Consider the following 12,551-nt stretch of genomic DNA (forward strand, 5'->3'; position numbering starts at 1 on the left):
TCACAGGAGCAGGTGTGTGTGCAGCCCGTTCCTCTGCTGTGGGTGTTGTTGTGTGTGAGCTTCGCCGTGTATATAATATATACACATATACATATATATATATACAGTTGAAATCAGAAGTTTCCATACACTGTATAAATAGACACATCTGCATGTTTTTCTCAATATCTGACATGAAATCAGAATAAACCTTTCCCATTTTAGGTCAATTAGGATTACCATAATTTTTAATATTTGCCAAATGCCAGAATAATGAGCGTCTCTTGTAAGGGGCATTAAAAGCGTCTTGCTATACCACTCTGACCTCCGCGTCTCTTCTGAGGGCCATTAAAAGAGTCTTGTTATACCACTCTGACCTCCACATCTCTTGTAAGGGGCATTAAAACCATCTTGTTATACCACTCTGACCTCCACGTCTCTTCTGAGGGGCATTAAAACCATCTTATTATACCACTCTGACCTCCACGTCTCTTGTAAGGGGCATTAAAACCGTCTTGTTATACCACTCTGACCTCCACGTCTCTTCTGAGGGGCATTAAAAGCGTCTTGTTATACCACTCTGACCTCCAGTTGTCTTGTAAGGGGCATTAAAAGCGTCTTGTTATACCACTCTGACCTCCACGTGTCTTGTAAGGGGCATTAAAAGCGTCTTGTTATACCACTCTGTCATCCACGTCTCTTCTGAGGGGCATTAAAAGCGTCTTGTTAAGCTACTGGGACCTCCACGACTCTTCGAACGGGCATTGCATTTCCTCATAATTTTTGGAAGCTTTTGCTTGGAAGGCATAAGCAAATACTATGGGAGACCCACTCCCCAATAATGGGAATAATGTTTTTAAGATGCTGTACTGTATGGCTCTTGTAAGGGGCATTAAAACCATCTTGTTAAGCTACTGTGACCTCCACGTCTCTTCAAAGGGGCATTAAAAGCGTCTTCTTAAGCCACTCTGAACTCCACAGCTCTTCCAAGGGGCATTGAAATGTTGTTTTTAATTACCTTACCTCTAATCTCCACGACTCTTCCAACGGGCATTGCATTTCCTCCTAATTTTAGTCAGCTTTTGCTTTTCAATGCAAAGGTGAAAACTAAGGGAAACACACTCCCCAATAATGGGTAGAAGGTTTTTAGTACGCTGTAATCCACGTCTGTTTCAAGGGGCATTGCAGTTCCTCATAATTTTTGGAAAGCCTTCCATTCACTGCTTAGGCCAACAGTGTACAGGAGACCCAGTTGCTATAAATGGAAAAACGGTTTAGTTAAGGCCCTCTGATCTCCATGTCATTTCCAAGGGGCATTGCAGTTCCTCATAATTTTGGAAAGCCTTCCATTCACTGCTTAGGCCAACAGTGCACAGGAGACCCAGTTGCTATAAATGGAAAAAAAGGTTTAGTTAAGGCCCTCTGACCTCCATGTCATTTCCAAGGGGCATTGGAGTGCCTCAAAAGTTTTGGTAGGCATTGCACTCACTGTATGCCCTATAACTGTGTAGCCGAACCGCTCTTTTTATTACAGAAACATATCCTACAAGACATATGTGGTTGACTGGCCTGATATTGATGTGAATGGTCCCTGTTCCTCCTGCTCTTTCTCCTTTGCCACTACCTCATCCATCATTTATCACTTGAAGCTTTGTTTTAACGAGAGTCATAGAACTTGGATAGTAGCAGGAAAACATCCAGCAATCCTCAGAGGAGGTAGGATATGCACCAAAACGCTGACCACCTCAGGCCTAGCCGCTACTACATACATGCGCTTGCATTCCTTGAAAACAAAGCAGATGCTAACTTCTATCATCCTCATCATGCTCCTCACCTTGGCACTCTCAACTCCCCTGATAGAGAAGCCGGGGCCCACCGGAGAAGTCGGGTTCTCTGGTGGGCTCGTCCAATGCTGCCCTAAAGCAGGCCAGTCTAAGAAAAGTGTGTGGGGATGTTCCGCGGTGAAATCGGGGCGGCTGGGGACCGTTTATGGACACCTGGCCGCGGGGCGGCTGGGGACCGAGTGTGGACACCCGGCCGCCCCCTGGCGACTGGGGACCGTGCGTGGACACCCAGCCGCCGGGCGGCTGGGGACTGAGTATGGATACCTCGCTGCCGCAGCAGCCATGAGGTAGTGGCCAGCTTCGGCCTCCACATGCCTAAAAGGCCCAATTTCAAGTGCACGCAAGCTAGCAGTATGGTTTTGCAGCCTGGGGGTGGGTTGGTGGCAGGTTGCACACTTATGCTTGCATTCCAACAAAACAATGCAGATGCTAACTTCTATCATCATCATGCTCCTCACCTTGACACTCTCACCTCCCCTGATGGAGTCGGGTTCTCTAGTGGGCTCGTCCAATGCTGCCCTAAAGCAGGCCAGTCTAAGAAAAGTGTGTGGGGATGTTCCGCGGAGAAATCGGGGTGGCTGGGGACTGTCTATGGACACCCCGCTGCCCCCAGGCGGCTGGGGACCAGGTGTGGACACCCAGCCGCGGGGCGGCTGGGGACCGAGTGTGGACACCCGGCCGCCGGGCGGCTGGGGACTGAGTATGGATACCTCGCTGCCGAAGCAGCCATGAGGTAGTGGCCAGCTTCGGCCTCCTCAAAACTAAAAGGCCCCATTTCAAGTGCAAGCTAGCAGTATGGTATTGCAGCCTGGGGGTGGGTGCTTGGCTGCATATTTGCGCTTGCATTGCAAGGAATGGGGGAGGTACAATTGAACACTGCCCTGGGACAAGGACTTGCACGGGGATAGTTGCAAGTCTGCATCTTCTGATGCGGCAAGGATCACATCTGATGGGCACACTTAGGCAGTGACCTGGGAGTCAGAGATGCTTCCCCATGCTGTTCCCATGTCTTTTCCATGCTGTTCCCATGTCTTTTCAGCACTGTATGCATGTGTCACACAGCACATGGCCAGATAAGGTTGTAAAATGTTTAAATGACATTTCCCAGTGAATGCATTTGTCACAGTTGAAAGCAATACAAAAGTGCAAAAACGCATAAAAAATGCTACTTGTGAACATAGCCCAAGGTGTGGAGGAGTATTTTTGTTTTTGGTTATTTATTTTACCTTATACACAAGTCTTTACCCTGGAAAGGATGTTCCTTAACATATTTCACAGGAAAAAAGTTTCACTTTCGTTTTTGAACGTTTTCTTATGAGCCTGTAAAAGTGGCTTAATACCTCTGAACACATAGTTGACAACAGTGACCTGGGGGTCATAAATGCTTCCTGGGGCGATCCCCATGCTGTCCCCATGTCATCTGAGCACTGTCACTATCATTTTGGGCACTTTTTAGGCTTTCTACAGACTGCCGGGGGTGCCGCCGCAAAAATGCTCGGGTCTCCCATAGACTAACATGGGCTCGTTGCTCAGGTCGAGCACCCGAGTATCACGGCGAGCTTGGGCCGAGCTTCGAGCACCCGAGCATTTTAGTGCTCGCTCAACACTATTTATAACGGGGGCACAAGCTAGTGACTGATTTATATTCTCAGTGGAGCAGACTTCATTGTGGTGAATGATATACTCATGAGCACAGTGTGGCACATATTTGCATTTGGTGGCACAGTGGGCGGCATTATTTATTTAAGTCGCTTATATTTGTAACATTTTTGTTTTTCAGGAGTGCGGTGATCTGCTGAAAAGTGCGGAGCAGCCGAAACCTGGACAGCAAACTGCAAAGACGAAATCATGGCGGGAAGTCGTCACGAAAGACTGGACTAGGTAAAGAAGAGAAGAAAGAGAGCGACTGCAGTGTATAAAATGGAGGGTTAGGTGGGGCCCATTATATTATAATAAATCTATGTGGGGCCCATTATATTATAACAAATCTATGTGGGGTCCATAATATTAAAGGGACGGATATGTGGTGCCCATTGTATTAAAGGGAAAGCTATGTGGGGCCCAATATATTAAAGATAAAGCTATATGGGGCCAATTATATTAAAGGGAAAGCTATGTGGGGCCAATTATATTAAGGGGAAAGCTATGAGGGGCCCAATATATTAAAGATAAAGCTATGTGGGGCCCATTATATTAAAGGGAAAGCTATGTGGGGCCCATTATATTAAAGGGAAAGCTATGTGCGGCCCATTATATTAAAGAGAAAGCTATGTGGGGCCCATTATATTAAAGAGAAAGCTATGTGGGGCCCATTATATTAAAGAGAAAGCTATGTGGGGCCCATTATGTTAAAGAGAAAGCTATGTGGGGCCAATTATATTAAAGAGAAAGCTATGTGGGGCCCATTATATTAAAGGGAAAGCTATGTGGGGCCCATTATATTAAAGAGAAAGCTATGTGGGGCCCATTATATTAAAGGGAAAGCTATGTGGGGCCCATTATATTAAAGAGAAAGCTATGTGGGGCCCATTATATTAAAGAGAAAGCTATGTGGGGCCCATTATATTAAGGGGAAAGCTATGTGGGGCCCAATATATAAAAGATAAAGCTATATGGGGCCAATTATATTAAAGGGAAAGCTATGTGGGGCCAATTATATTAAGGGGAAAGCTATGTGGGGCCCAATATATTAAAGATAAAGCTATGTGGGGCCCATTATATTAAAGGGAAAGCTATGTGGGGCCCATTATATTAAAGGGAAAGCTATGTGGGGCCCATTATATTAAAGAGAAAGCTATGTGGGGCCCATTATATTAAAGAGAAAGCTATGTGGGGCCCATTATATTAAAGAGAAAGCTATGTGGGGCCCATTATGTTAAAGAGAAAGCTATGTGGGGCCAATTATATTAAAGAGAAAGCTATGTGGGGCCCATTATATTAAAGGTAAAGCTATGTGGGGCCCATTATATTAAAGAGAAAGCTATGTGGGGCCCATTATATTAAAGGGAAAGCTATGTGGGGCCCATTATATTAAAGAGAAAGCTATGTGGGGCCCATTATATTAAAGAGAAAGCTATGTGGGGCCCATTATATTAAAGAGAAAGCTATGTGGGGCCCATTATATTAAAGAGAAAGCTATGTGGGGCCCATTATATTAAAGGGAAAGCTATGTGGGGCCCATTATATTAAAGGGATAGCTATGTGGGGCCCATTATATTAAAGAGAAAGCTATGTGGGGCCCATTATATTAAAGGGAAAGCTATGTGGGGCCCATTATATTAAAAGGAAAGCTATGTGGGGCCCATTATATAATAATAAAATCTATGTGGTGCCCATTATATTAAAGGGAAAGCTATGTGGGGCCCATTATATTAAAGAGAAAGCTATGTGGGGCCCATTATATTAAAGGGAAAGCTATGTGGGGCCCATTATATTAAAGAGAAAGCTATGTGGGGCCAATTATATTAAAGGGAAAGCTATGTGGGGCCCATTATATTAAAGAGAAAGCTATGTGGGCCCATTATATTAAAGGGAAAGCTATGTGGGGCCCATTATATTAAAGAGAAAGCTATGTGGGGCCTATTATATTAAAGGGAAAGCTATGTGGGGCCCATTATATTAAAGGGAAAGCTATGTGGGGCCCGTTATCTTAAAGGGACATCTACGTAGGGCCCATTATATTAAATGGATGGCTATGTGGGGCCCATTATATTAAAGAGAGAGCTACGTATGGCCCATTATAATAAATGTATGACTATATGGGGCCCATTATATTAAATGGATGACTATGTGTGTTCCATTATATTTAATGGAAGGCTATGCGGGGCCCATTTAATTATGATAAATTCTATGTGGGGCACATGATATTAAATGGAAGGCTATGTGGAGCCCATTATATTTAATAGAGGGCTATGTGGGGACCAATACATTAAAAAGAAAGCTATATTGGGGCCCACTATGTTATCTGGAAGGTTTTGTGGGGCCCTCTGTATTAAATTGAGGGCTATGTGAGGCCTATTAAATTAAATGGAAAGCGTTGCGGAGCCCATAATATTATATGGAGGGCTATGTGAGGCACATTTATCAAATAAAGGGCTATGTAGCGCCAATTATATTAAATGGAAGCCTATGTTTTGTCCATTATATTAAATAGAGATGTATCTTGCCTCCATTATAATAAATGGAAGGCAATGTGGGGACCATTATATTAAATGGAGGGTTATGTGGGGCCCATTATATTAAATGGAAGCCTATATGGAGCCCAGTAAATTAAATGTAAAGCTATGTGGGGCCCAATATTTTAAATGGAAGGTTAAGTGGGGCCAATTGTATTAAATAGAGGGCTATGTGGTGCCCAATATAAAACATGGAAGGCTTTTTGGTGCCCATTATATTAAATAGAGGGATATTTTGGCCCCATTTTATTAAATGGAAGGCTATGTCAGGTCCAATATATTAAATGGAGTCCAGTGCGGCCTATTATATTAAATTGAAGGTTATATGGGGTTCAATAAATTAAATGAAAAGCTATGTGGAGCCCAATAAATTAAATTATAGTACATGGAAGGCAATGTGCGGCTCATTATACTATATAGAGGGCTATGTGGGGGCCATTATACTTTATAGAATTCTATGTGGGGGTCCATTATAATTTTGCCAATGGCAAATTGTGTGCTCCGGTGGCACTCCAAAGGTAAAGGGTGTGCTCCGGTGGCACTCCAACGTCATAGGGTGTGCTCTGGTGGCACACCAATGGCAAAAAGGCCAAAGAGTAGACCCTGGTGGCAGACTGAGCAGCCCTAGAATGCGCCCCAGTGGTAAGCAATAGGGGCCAAAGAATGCACCCTGGTGGCAGGCTAAAAAGCCCTAGAGTGCGCCCCAGTGGTAAGCAATAAGGCCAAAAAGTGCACTCCGGTAGCAGGCTAAAAAAGCCTAAGAGTGCCCCGGTGGTAAGCAAAATGGTCAGAGTGTACCCCGGTCGCAGTTAAAAAGCCCAAGATGGGTGCCCCGGTGGTAAGCTAAAAGGCCAAAGAGTGCACCCCGGTGGAAGCTAAAAAGCTCAAGATGGGTGCCCCAGTGGTAAGCAAAAAAGGTCACATATTGGGCCCCTCTGGTAGGCCTACGGGAAATAGAGTTCTCCGATGGCACGCCAACGGTAAAGGGTGTGCCCGATGGTACTCCAATGGTAAAGGGTGTGCTTCAGTGGCATGCCAGTGGCAAAAAGTGTACTCCGGTGGCATGCTAATGGTGAAAGGTGTGCTCTGTTGGCACCCCAACTGTAAAGAGTGTGTTCCAGTGGCACCCCAGCAGCCAATGGTGTACTTCGGTGGCAGACCATCGGGAAATGGTGTGATATGTAAGGCTCATGATAACAAAAGGGAGGGCTATGTGGGACCCATTATTTTATATGGAAAGCAAGGTGGGGCCCATTATATTAATTAGGGGCTTATGTGGGGCTCTTTATATTAAATAAAAACATGTGTGGGCCCCATTAAATTAAATGGAAGGCTATGAGGACACCATTAAATTAAATGGAAGGCTATGTGGACCCCATTAAATTAAATGGAAGGCTATGTGGGGCCCATTATATTAAATGGAAGCCTATATGGGGCCCAATAAATTAAATGAAAAGCTACAGTATGTACAGCAATAATAAAAATGGTAATAATACAGGGTGGGCTATTTATATGGATACACCTAAATTAAATGGGAATGGTTGGTGATGTCAACTTCCTGTTTATGACACATTAGTATATGGGAGGGGGAAACTTTTCCAGATGGGTGGTGACTATGGCGGCCATTTTGAAGTCGGCCATTTTGGATCTAACTTTATTTTTTTCAATGGGAAGAGGGTCATGTGACACATCAAACTCATTGAGAATTTCATAAGAAAATACAATGGCGTGCTTGGTTTTAACATAACTTTATTCTTTCATGAATTTTTTACAAGTTTATGACCACTTATAAAATGTGTTCAAAGTACTGCCCATTGTGTTGGATTGTCAATGCAACCCTCTTCTCCCACTCTTGACACACTGATAGCAACACCGCAGAAGAAATGCTAGCACAGGCTTTCAGTATCCGTTGTTTCAGATGCTGAAAGGTTATATGGGGCCTATTAAAATAAATGGAAGACTATGCAGGACCTCTTGTAATAACTAGAAGGCAATTTGTGGCCCATTATATTAAAGTAGATGGTGGCCCGATTCTAACTCATCGGTTATTCTAGAATATGTATGCGGCCGGCCGCGACCAATCAGCGAACCGTGTTAGTGAGGACCGGAGAGCATGTTTAAATTTGGCGCCAAAACCGGTGATTGGTCACGGACGGCGGCCGCGACCAATCAGCGAATCGTATTAGTGAGAACCGGGGAGCGGGTACTTCCACTGTGAGCAGCCGGGAGATGACCGGCTGCTCGCAGCAGAAGTATCCCAACCGGCGGCGCCGCTCCCCGGTCCTCCCTTCACACTTGCCGTCGGGAGATAAGCGGCCCTAGCCACTGATCTAGCGACGGTAGCCGCATGGAGGTCAGCGGCGCCGCCGGTCGGGGTACTTCTGCTGCGAGCAGCTGGGAGATGACCGGATGCATCGCCACTGACCTCTGTGCAGAGCGGTGTTTAAATTTGGAGCCAATATCGCTGATTGGTCGCGGCCGCCGAATCGTATTAGTGAGGACAGGGGAGCGGCGCTGCCTGTGCGGGTACTTCCGCTGCGAGCAGCCGGGAGATGACCGGCTGCTCGCAGCAGAAGTATCCCGACCGGTGGCGCCGCTCCTCGATCCTCCCTTCACACTTGCCGTCGGAAGATCAGCAGCCCTAACCGCTGATTTCCCGATGGTAGCCGCATGGAGGTCAGCGGCGCCGCCGGTCGGGGTACTTCTGCTGCGAGCCGGAAGTTGACCGCTAGCGCCGGTCATCTCCCGGCTTCATCGCCGCTGACCTCCGTGCGGCAGATGAGCCGCTAATGGCCGCCATCTTTTTCTGAAATCCCACGTCGCTGATTGACCACGGTCGGACCAATCAGCGACGCAGGACTTCCTGGACAGAAGGACAGACAGACAGACATGATAAGACGATTATATATATTAAATGTAAGGTTATGTGGGGCCCAATATATTCAATGAAAAACTATATGGGCCCATTATATAAAAGAAAAAGCTAAGTGTGGCCCATTTTATTAAATGGATGATGGTGTGCTCCGGTGGCAAGCCAGCGGGAAAGTGGTGTGCTCCGGTGGCAAGCCAACGGGAAAGTGGCGTGCTTCGGTGGCAAGCCAACGGGAAAGTGGCGTGCTCCGGTGGCAAGCCAACGGGAAAGTGGCGTGCTTCGGTGGCAAGCCAACGGGAAAGTGGCGTGCTCCGGTGGCAAGCCAACGGGAAAGTGGCGTGCTCCGGTGGAAAGCCAACGGGAAAGTGGCGTGCTCCGGTGGCAAGCCAACGGGGAAGTGGCGTGCTCCGGTGGCAAGCCAACGGGAAAGTGGCGTGCTCCTGTGGCAAGCCAACGGGAAAGTGGCGTGCTCCGGTGGCAAGCCAACGGGAAAGTGGCGTGCTCCGGTGGCAAGCCAACGGGAAAGTGGCGTGCTCCGGTGGCAAGCCAACGGGACTGTGGCGTGCTCCGGTGGCAAGCCAACGGGACTGTGGCGTGCTCCGGTGGCAAGCCAACGGGACTGTGGAGTGCTCCGGTGGCAAGCCAACGGGACTGTGGCGTGCTCCGGTGGCAAGCCAACGGGACTGTGGCGTGCTCCGGTGGCAAGCAAACGGGAAAGTGGCGTGCTCCGGTGGCAAGCCAACGGGAAAGTGGCGTGCTCCGGTGGCAAGCCAACGGGAGAGTGGCGTGCTCCGGTGGCAAGCCAACGGGAAAGTGGCGTGCTCCGGTGGCAAGCCAACGGGAAAGTGGCGTGCTCCGGTGGCAAGCCAACGGGAAAGTGGCGTGCTCCGGTGGCAAGCCAATGGGACTGTGGCGTCCTCCGGTGGCAAGCCAACGGGACTGTGGCGTGCTCCGGTGGCAAGCCAAGGGGGAAGTGGCGTGCTCCGGTGGCAAGCCAACGGGGAAGTGGCGTGCTCCGGTGGCAAGCCAACGGGGAAGTGGCGTGCTCCGGTGGCAAGCCAACGGGAAAGTGGCGTGCTCCGGTGGCAAGCCAACGGGAAAGTGGCGTGCTCCGGTGGCAAGCCAACGGGAAAGTGGCGTGCTCCGGTGGCAAGCCAACGGGAAAGTGGCGTGCTCCGGTGGCAAGCCAACGGGAAAGTGGCGTGCTCCGGTGGCAAGCCAACGGGAAAGTGGCGTGCTCCGGTGGCAAGCCAACGGGAAAGTGGCGTGCTCCGGTGGCAAGCCAACGGGAAAGTGGCGTGCTCCGGTGGCAAGCCAACGGGAAAGTGGCGTGCTCCGGTGGCAAGCCAACGGGAAAGTGGCGTGCTCCGGTGGCAAGCCAACGGGAAAGTGGCGTGCTCCGGTGGCAAGCCAACGGGACTGTGGCGTGCTCCGGTGGCAAGCCAACGGGACTGTGGCGTGCTCCGGTGGCAAGCCAACGGGACTGTGGCGTGCTCCGGTGGCAAGCCAACGGGACTGTGGCGTGCTCCGGTGGCAAGCCAACGGGACTGTGGCGTGCTCCGGTGGCAAGCCAACGGGACTGTGGCGTGCTCCGGTGGCAAGCCAACGGGACTGTGGCGTGCTCCGGTGGCAAGCCAACGGGAAAGTGGCGTGCTCCGGTGGCAAGCCAACGGGAAAGTGGCGTGCTCCGGTGGCAAGCCAACGGGAAAGTGGCGTGCTCCGGTGGCAAGCCAACGGGAAAGTGGCGTGCTCCGGTGGCAAGCCAACGGGAAAGTGGCGTGCTCCGGTGGCAAGCCAACGGGACTGTGGCGTGCTCCGGTGGCAAGCCAACGGGACTGTGGCGTGCTCCGGTGGCAAGCCAACGGGACTGTGGCGTGCTCCGGTGGCAAGCCAACGGGACTGTGGCGTGCTCCGGTGGCAAGCCAACGGGACTGTGGCGTGCTCCGGTGGCAAGCCAACGGGAAAGTGGCGTGCTCCGGTGGCAAGCCAACGGGAAAGTGGCGTGCTCCGGTGGCAAGCCAACGGGAAAGTGGCGTGCTGCGGTGGCAAGCCAACGGGAAAGTGGCGTGCTGCGGTGGCAAGCCAACGGGAAAGTGGCGTGCTGCGGTGGCAAGCCAACGGGAAAGTGGCGTGCTCCGGTGGCAAGCCAACGGGAAAGTGGCGTGCTGCGGTGGCAAGCCAACGGGAAAGTGGCGTGCTGCGGTGGCAAGCCAACGGGAAAGTGGCGTGCTCCGGTGGCAAGCCAACGGGAAAGTGGCGTGCTGCGGTGGCAAGCCAACGGGAAAGTGGCGTGCTCCGGTGGCAAGCCAACGGGAAAGTGGCGTGCTCCGTGGCAAGCCAACGGGAAAGTGGCGTGCTCCGGTGGCAAGCCAACGGGAAAGTGGCGTGCTCCGGTGGCAAGCCAACGGGAAAGTGGCGTGCTCCGGTGGCAAGCCAACGGGAAAGTGGCGTGCTCCGGTGGCAAGCCAACGGGAAAGTGGCGTGCTCCGGTGGCAAGCCAACGGGACTGTGGCGTGCTCCGGTGGCAAGCCAACGGGACTGTGGCGTGCTCCGGTGGCAAGCCAACGGGAAAGTGGCGTGCTCCGGTGGCAAGCCAACGGGGAAGTGGCGTGCTCCGGTGGCAAGCCAACGGGGACGTGGCGTGCTCCGGTGGCAAGCCAACTGGGAAGTGGCGTGCTCCGGTGGCATGCTAACGGTAAAGGTGTGCTCCGGTCACATGCTAATGGTAAAGGTGTGCTCCGGTGGCATGCTAACGGGAATAGGTGTGCCCGGTGGCATACTAACGGGAAAAGGTGTGCTACGGTGGCATGCTAGCGGGAAATGGTGTGCTTCGGGGGCATAATAATGAGAAAAGGGGTACTCCATTGGCACCACAATGGTAAAGGGACTTGGAAATGTCACATGTGAAGTCATACTCGCATAGTGTCTGTTGTTGCAGGGATCAAAAGAGCGACCCGGTGGAACAAGATGTGGACTCTGTGCGGCAGATGGTGGTTTAAGGACAGCAAAAAAGCAAAATAAGACCAAGTAACAGCAAGAAAACAATCCAAGAATTACAGCAGCAGACAAGTAAGTGATTGTGATTCTTTTAAACGGTGATGTATGATCAGATGAAGTGGAATGCAGTAAGTTTGGAAATATGATTAACAAGTTAATAAAGTGTCTGAAATGTATGAGCGAGAAAGAGAAAAAGGTGGATTGTTACAGGGGGACAGCTGAGAGTAGGGAGTTGCAGAGAAAGTCCTTGTGACAGGTTTAGGATGTATACGGCTGTTTATTGCCTCCTCCACATACAAAGGCAGGAGATGAGACTATCAAACTATTGAACTTGGAGTTGTCAGTAATGTTGGAGGAGAAATTAATAAAGGAAGTAAAATGGGAAAGAAAATAAGGGGTTGTATGTTTGCCTGGTCAGAGGGATGTTTGCCTGGTCAGAGGGATGTTTGCCTGGTCAGGGGGATGTTTGCCTGGTCAGGGGAATGTTTGCCTGGTCAGGGGGATGTTTGCCTGGTCAGGGGGATGTTTGTCTGGTCAGAGGGATGTTTGTCTGGTCAGAGGGATGTTTGCTTCACGTTGGGGAAGAGGGAAAGGACTGAATGATCCGGCACCTGTCCTATGCACAGGATGGTCAGCTAGTGCCGCCATAGGGAAAGAGCTGACCTAGTGTCACTATCAATCATC

The sequence above is a fragment of the Phyllobates terribilis genome, unplaced genomic scaffold (assembly GCF_046119375.1).
Source record: "Phyllobates terribilis strain yellow unplaced genomic scaffold, ASM4611937v1 Scaffold_155__1_contigs__length_4435156, whole genome shotgun sequence".
Classification (NCBI taxonomy): domain Eukaryota; kingdom Metazoa; phylum Chordata; class Amphibia; order Anura; family Dendrobatidae; genus Phyllobates; species Phyllobates terribilis.